This window comes from Argiope bruennichi, chromosome 6, assembly GCF_947563725.1.
Source record: "Argiope bruennichi chromosome 6, qqArgBrue1.1, whole genome shotgun sequence".
In the NCBI taxonomy this organism is placed as follows: domain Eukaryota; kingdom Metazoa; phylum Arthropoda; class Arachnida; order Araneae; family Araneidae; genus Argiope; species Argiope bruennichi.
Genome location: NC_079156.1, coordinates 133304305 through 133312700, shown reverse-complemented (window position 1 = coordinate 133312700; position 8396 = coordinate 133304305). Strand labels below are relative to the sequence as shown.

The following is an 8396-nucleotide window of genomic DNA, read 5'->3' as shown; positions in this document are numbered from 1 at the left end:
GACTTTCTAAAAATTAAATAATCTAATCTGATAATTTTATAGTTTCAAATCTAATGATCTATTTTTAAATTTTTCTTTGGTACTTTAGATTTTTGATTTAGTAAGTTTTGATGAAAACAGACTTCATAAAAAAAATATACTGGTGTTCAAATATTCATAAATACTAAAATAATTTTAGAAAATTAATATTCCTTATTCTGAATAAAATGAAATGACTATTATAATTATGTTGAAAGTAAATATTAAAATGCTTAGCTAAAGGAGAAATTTGGTGTATTTCTTGTAGTGAAACTTCAGCTGCTGCTTAAATGTTGATGCTGTTCCTTTTTCATGAATATTCATCATTACTAGAATGGACATTCATACTTTGCAAAAGAGGAGTTGGCAGCTTTTCATATAGAATCTTGACTAATGAAAAAGTACCAAAAACTTTTTAAAGAATATGAAGGTAAGGGAGTTATTTAGTCATTAATGATTTTTTCCCCCTTTTGTCTTCTAGATGAGTATTATAGTATGCAATTTGGTACTCCTCCATTTTCATGAAAATTCATATCTAAAAATACTTAGACTGAATATTTTTTGGGGCATCTTGCACACGTTCATCAAAAGGAAGGCAGTTAAGCATAATGTGGTCAGTCATTTTTCCTATGAAGATGAAATTATCCCAAACTTTTCAAAGATTATAAAAAGTCTGGGAATCTTTTTTTGAATTTTAAAAATATGAAATGAATATATTTAATCAGTTATATCTTTAACTTTCAAAAGCACTTGTATAAATTGAACTATTACAAGGAGCTCTAAAAATGCCCAATTAGCAAATAGTATCAGTGTTAGATTTCATCGAAGGCTGGGAATGTCTTGTTTTTTATTAATGTTTTTTTTTTTAATTTCTAAATTTTTATTCTCATTTATATTTTTGCTTTCAAAGAAGAATGTTCTAATCAACATTTTACACATTTCATACAAAAAGAGAAGGATTAGAAACTGTCAAAATATTCTCATATAAGATTTTGATGACTGTCCATGTTTTAAACCACCTTGAGTTTAGATGAAGATTTCAGGATTCCATTGTCTGTATGGCTGTGATTATGATATCTGAAGAAAAAAAAATTGTATATTAGCCAAAATAAGAATTCTAAAAAAGTCCTGAATTCAAAACTTTTTGTCATAAGAGTGAAAATATTGATCTCTAGGTAAAATGGGTGGAATATTTTCCAATCAGGTCACTATAAAGTAAAAATCGCTATTATGATAATAGTTTTTAATCTATTTGAAAGTTCCCTTCCCCCCCCCCCTCCCCCTCATGGTTGATTGTATATGTGCTGTTTTATTTTCAATGGTTTTTTTTTGTTTGGTTTTTTTTTTTTTTTCACATTTACAAGGTGAGCAAAAAGAAGAATTTGTATATAGCAAATTCCAGAATATAGGTAATCATGCCATGAAAATTCTAATAGTAGCATGAGTGCTAGGCGTTTTTCTATAAATCTTCAATCTGGTTCAACAAATCAGCATAATAAACAATTTCGAAAATCAAACAATTTATTTTCACAAAAAAGATCCATTTTATAAAAAATCATTTTTTTTTTAACTTAAGAAATATACACTATTGGAATATAATATGCTATATTTGATGTTATTTGAAGATTTGCCACTTGCATCTTATTAACGAAAATGTACCTTTTTTTATGAGATTAGCAGATCTGTTTATGAATTAACTTTCCCATAATCTAACTTTGAAAAAGTTCCAAAGATTTTTAGCTTCTTCACAGAAATATACAATCAATTCTTGAATTTTGCCGTAAGGATTTTTATGTTAAAAATATAGATAATTATCAAATTTTGAAGCAAATAAATGAATGGTAACAATTATTCTTCCAAAATGCATATTTTATTTAACTTACTTTATAATAAATGTCTATATCAAATATGTTATATTGTGGAAGTCTGTTAGAAATTCTTAATGGTTCAAAGATGTAGCTTCGAAAGATTTTCCTTCACTTTTATGAGATTTTTTTTTTTTTTTCCACCTGTTCTTCACATTTAATTCTAAAATATCTCAATTAATACATTTACTTAAAAATCACAATACAAAACTTCTTTCAATTACAGAATTTTCTTGGCAATACATACTGTTGTATATATTAAAAACTCATTGCTTAGATTTGAGAATTATCACATAAATATGAAAGGTTGACAATCTTTTCCTCGTTTCTTATACTATAATGATTTTAAACTTAAATGTTTTGGCTTAAGCTTCATTGATTACAATTTTGAAGCAAATAATCTTGAAAGCAGATATGGACATTTCCCATGAATTTCAACATTTTTAGAATAAAATTTTCTTAATTTTAAGATGGATTAATTTTTTTATGTAACAATTTAGCAATATTTTTAATATTTCAAGCACATTTTGTATAAATTTATTCATTTTATTGTTCAGTTAATCATACTTATTTTACTTTTCAGTATTGGTATTTAGTCAGTTTACCAATTTATAAAGTCATTTCAAACCTATGGCATATTTGTGAAAAGTGCTTACAAACGGAGGGTAAGGGGTTGAAATCTGAGATCGGAATGGGATTTAGTATAATGATGGTATACATTTAGAATGTTCATTCATGAAAATATTAAAAAGCAAAGGCAGGTCAATTTCAAGAAAATGGTCCTCAAACTTTAGGTAAAGCTTATATACTGATAACTTGACTCCCTTTCCGATGGCATGATTGTCTAGATAACCGTCTTGTATGCGAAAGGTCAGGGTTCGAACCTGGCTATGAATTTTTTTTTCTTTTTTAATAACTTTTATTCAATTAAAAATTTACAAATACTCTTAATTAATGTTTTATATAATTTTTTCATCCAAAATATTTATTATGAAATACATAATAAAGCAAATAATTAAATAGCAAATAATACATAAAAGCAAAACATTATAAATACAGATGCATTTTTTAAACAAAATAAAATTATTTGAATTTAATTAACTATTTACAGATAGTTTTAATTAATATGCTACTTATTTTTATGCAAGGATAAATGTTTATTATTTTAATACTTAAATCGTAATTTAATATTTAAAAAATAGTAATAAATATAACATAAATGGTGATAATTATTAATTAAATACTCGTATCGTAAAAAAAAATTTCAGTATTTCTAAAAAATTATCTTATATGCATTTACTTTCAATTATATACAAGAACCAGAATGGTAACTATAGTAAAAACCTTGGAAACAAAATATATTTTGACATCTTGCGCAACTGATAAATGATGATTGTCCACAAGAGCAAGGTTTCTTTAAGAGATCTACGGGAAAACAAACTTCATTTGCCTTTAAAAATCTCTCTCTTTCATCAGAAAGTTGGGAAACGTACTATGCATACCTGATCATTTTATTAAAAATTGGTGATGACAATTGACGGTGTACAATTGATTGAATTTTTGCACTATCTTCACAGGAATTTATTTCTTGATCATGTTCAATTAAATAATAATTTTGTATACAATTAATACGCTTTGATCCATCTGCCTATGCATTCAATAAATTAACACCTGCTCTCTACTATTTCTTTTGATTACTGCAGCTGAGGATGTTTGCTTACATATATCAGCTACTCCCTTCAATTTTTGATATAAATACAGCTTTGTTGAGTTAGAATTGATTATTTATTATTATTAAAATCCAAGAATTTGAAAATTAATTATTTGAAAATGTTGCAAGCAAGTTAAATTATCTGTAGCCATTAATGTTACATTTTTAATTATTTTTCCTTTAAACATTAAATTATAATGTAAGTATTAAAATAATAATAACATATTAATTAAAACTATCTGTAAATAGTTAATTAAATTTAAATAATATTATTTTTTTTAAAAAATGGATCTGTATTTATAATTTTTTGCTTTTATGTATTATTTGCTATTTATGTATTTCATAATAAATATTTATTTTGGATGAAAAAAATTAAAAACATATTAATTAAGAGTATTTGTAAATTTGTAATTGAATAAAAGTTATTAAAAAAGAAAAAAAAAATCCTAGCCAGGTTCGAACCCTGACCTTTTGCATATGAGACGGTTACCTAGACAACGATGCCATCAGGATCATCGGGACGAGAGTTAAGTTATCAGTATATAAGCTTTGCCTAAAGTTTGAGGACCATTTTCTCAAAATTGACTGGCCATTGTGTATTAATATTTTCATGAATGAACATTCTAAATGTATACCATCATTATATTAAATCTCATCCTCATCTCAGATTTCAACTCCGTGCCCTTCCCTTGTTAGAATAAATAAAAAACAAAGCAATAGTTGCTTGCACTATTTGTTGAGGTGGAATCAGATAAGGGTAGATTCCATTGATAAATTCATATAGCCAGGCTAATCATCAAAATTCTAAAGAATTCAATTATATTGTTAGGTTTAAGCATGAAAAGCCTTTGAGAATGTTGCCTGTAATATCGGAGGTTGTTCAAAATATGCAAACGAAATCATGCACAGCCCTTCTGCTTTCAGGAGGAGAATAAATAGAAGAACTTTATATTTTATAGTCTGAAAAATGCTTAAATTACAAGTTAAAAAAATATACTTATATCCAAATGCTAGAAGCAAAAAACTATGCAGCGTAGCAAGCTATATTTTGTAATCTATTTTAAGCTATAAAAAATCCTAATTTAATGCAATTTGGACTATTCAACAAACTAGCTACTTTTCATATTTCAGTATGTCTACATTTTTTGTCAAGTGAAGAAAGCAGCCTGTAAAAATTAATCGCATTACACCTTTAAAAAAACAAATTACATTTGCAGAATCTAAAATTACACCAAATATTTTGGATAGAGTATTTTAATATATGATAAAGCACTAGAGATAAAGCCAAGATATGGTGTACAAACTTAATAGATGGTTTTGGATTAGTAGCCTACAGTCGATGTACTTTATAATAAAATCAAATATTTTGAAATAAAATCTGTTCATGTAGGCAATATATAGTGACTTTATAATTACCTTATGTTACATTCCAGTAAAGCCACCTTGGATCTTTGTCATAGGATGCAAAGTCAATTTCATTGTCAAAACTATGAATGAATATGATGACTTCTACACTTGCAAGCAACGATATTCTATCTTTGTTGATGTGATTATACCACAAAATACGTTTTGACCTACTATATTTGTCATAACTTTTATTTATGATGTTTGATTTTTTTTTCTTGTTGAAATGCTAAAAACTATCATGCTTTCTTACATTTTTCTTCTTTTTCTAGATTTGTGATAATATTAAGCAAACAGGTTTTTGCTGCAACATCATTCGGAAGAGTCTCTTAATTGAGATAAGCTGTATATTCAAGTATTCAGTAAGAAAATATCTCAAATACTGAAAAACATTGTGCAATATAGAAATATATATTAAATTCATTATAAATATTAATAAGAATTGTTTTTTATTATTTCTCTTATAGAATAGAATTGTGTAGATTGTAAAATGTTTATTTTAAAGATTTTAGTTTAGTGACTTTAATGTAAATCTAGTTAAAGTGTGGTTGGTAATTTTGTCACAAAATACAGTAAACTCTTGATTATTCGTTCACCTCGATTATTTCATTTTTTAGATGATTTAAAAGTGATGATTAGATAAAGATAAAAAGAAGAGATTTAAAATTAAAATGAGTGACCGATTTTCATTTTTTTAAAAAAAAAGGAAACCTACATAATTATAACTAAAGAAATCTGCTGTTTATGAAATCATGATTGTATATATAGGCTGTGCCACTGTAAATAAAAATTATTCAAAAGTAGTTTCATGTTGATTTGTATACTTCTTTAGTCATTTTGTAGATTATGTATAGAATTCACGTATTTATTCTTGTTGTTGCATTCCCCAATTTCACAGATAATCTGGAGTTTACTGTAACTTACAAAAAAGACATTTATTCTATTAAAGTAGACATTTGATTATTTCATATGATTTTTTTTAACTGACTAGGTTATTTTGTAAAATTTTAGAAACATAATTGCTCAAATATATTTACTTTTTTTGCATGATATTTGTGTATATAATATTTTCTAGTTGGTATATTTTGAAGGAGAAGATACATTTTGAGTGAAAAGAAAAATAATGTTAGTCTTCCTCTTTTTAATTGATTAAATAATCTATTATTTATATTAAAGAAAAATAGTTCTCATGATAGCAAAAAAATATTTTCATTATTAAGAGGAAACCTTCTGTTATACTTATTTTATTTGATTATTTTTTAAAATTTCAAAGTAGATGCCTCAGACCATCATTTACTAATACAGGGTTGCCACAACATCGGGAGAACCTTGAAAACCGGAAAACACAGGGAATTTAAAGACTTGAAAAAAAACAAAAAAACACAGGAATTAAGTTTCTTAGCTTTCTCTCCCCCCCCCCCCATCTAAAAAATGTCGATCAGTAAAGATTACAAGAATAAAATATCATAGTCATCGCTTCCAACAATGAAACAATACTATTCGCGATTGTGTAATGTGGAATCTCGCATTTTTTCTGTATAGATCAGTTCAATTTCAATATATGAGACAGTTGTTCTTTTTCTATGAGATTCCCAAATAGCAGCTATTGAGCATGCATGAGACTTCTGTAATTGTGTAAAAGAATTTGAATACATTCTTTGACAGGAATAGCAACATACAATCTATGGACGCATCACGGTGGTATTTAGTCACTCACAAGCGAGTTAATTGAATTTTTTTGTTTATTGTTTGAGAAATTGTGAGCTTATTCAAGGTAGATTAGATAATTATTTTAAAACAATGAATTGCACAATATCCATATTTAATACAAACTGGACAGATAAAAATATAACCCATCCTGATTTTGGTGAATGGGTTTGAGATGTCTTGCAAAATAGATTTGTTGAGCAAGAAAATACTAAGCCTAAATAATTTGGGAAAATGGACATTTATTAGTCATTCCAAAAAGAAAAGGGGGGGGGGTCAAAATTAGTTTCAATTAAAGAAAGTCATAATTAATATTAGACTTTGTATTTAAACGAATGTAGGAGAAGGTGATATGCCAAGTTTGAAAATGTCAAATTTAATGTCTGAAAATAAACAATTTTTTTAGTTCTAGAACAATAATTTAAAGCTGAATTTTTATGGGCATTAAAACTTATTGCATCACATTCATCACTTAATGCATTCAATGATATACCAAAAATATTTACTCATATGTTCACTAAAAGTTAAATATCAAAAAAAAAAAATTGTACATTAGGCTATAATAAAATGTCATATTTTATTTGTTAGGGATTAGCTCTATGAAACTGATAGCTGAAAAATCTGCAGAAACTGATGTCCAAATACATGAATGGGCAAAAATGAATAAATAAAAAAAGTAATTTTGCTTTCTAATGTTTTTCTTTTTGTTAAGTAATTATTAAATGATTTGTATTTTATTTGCATTATGATTTGTATTATGTATTTTTTTTCACCTAGGTCCTTAATTTTGTGTGGCTTACAATTAAAGAGCATGAAAGGTAATATAGCCACCCCCTTAATATATATATGTAAGCATTATTTTATGTGAAGCAGAATGCAGGTCGAAGACATAAATGAAGACTTTTTACATTTTTAAAATTAATTTATTCATTTCGGGAAAGCATAATTATTTGCAAGCAGAGACGCGGACAAAGCATGTCCTCCACAGTGCGGCACAAAAGCAGAAGTCGAAAAAGAACAAAATAAATTATCCCTCGTCTTATATAACCTGAGATTTTGATAGGGAAAATATTTCTTCATAGTGCTAATATATTAATAAGATTCTGATGGGGATTTCTGATGCATGTCAATCACAAGTAAGGGAAACACAGGGATCTTTTAAAAAGAATGTGCTTACTGGACATTTTCTATCCCTTCATGCGGAGTGTGTGAATGTGTGGGCATTTAGCCGATTCAGCAATTTAATAAAGCTTCTCTTGAATTAATTAAATAGAGAAAGTGGAATTGGATCACGGAATAGGATAATATTTTAGAATGAAGTTAGTATGGGCTAAATTAAGATAAAACCTTGGAAATTAATTAAATTGAAATTAGAGTTTAAATATCATTGCATATATATATATATATATATTGTCCTGTTAAATTCTTGATAATAAATAAAGAGATTTTTTTTTTGTAATTATCAAAATTCTTTTAATATGCTATTATTTCAAATAATATTAAATTGTTACTTCCTGTCCTTGCTTTTTCCACTTCTGAAAACCATATTCCATTATAACTCGCATAAGAATGCTATTTTTCCATTTACTCATATCTTAAATATGTGTTCTGAAAAAGCACAGGAAATTTTTTCTACAGATTTGAGTGGCAACTCTGTTATACTTATTATTTATGTTATTTAATGTTATGTC

At 26.5% G+C, this 8396-nt stretch overlaps 1 long non-coding RNA gene across 1 annotated transcript; it reads left to right on the top strand.

The window, feature by feature from the left end:
* Positions 1-292: 292 nt before the first annotated feature.
* Positions 293-8087, top strand: LOC129972197 (uncharacterized). The gene is made up of 4 exons (XR_008784839.1): positions 293-448; positions 5271-5360; positions 7294-7381; positions 7483-8087. It is a non-coding gene; the product is annotated as an uncharacterized LOC129972197 (long non-coding RNA).
* The last annotated feature ends 309 nt before the right edge of the window (positions 8088-8396 follow it).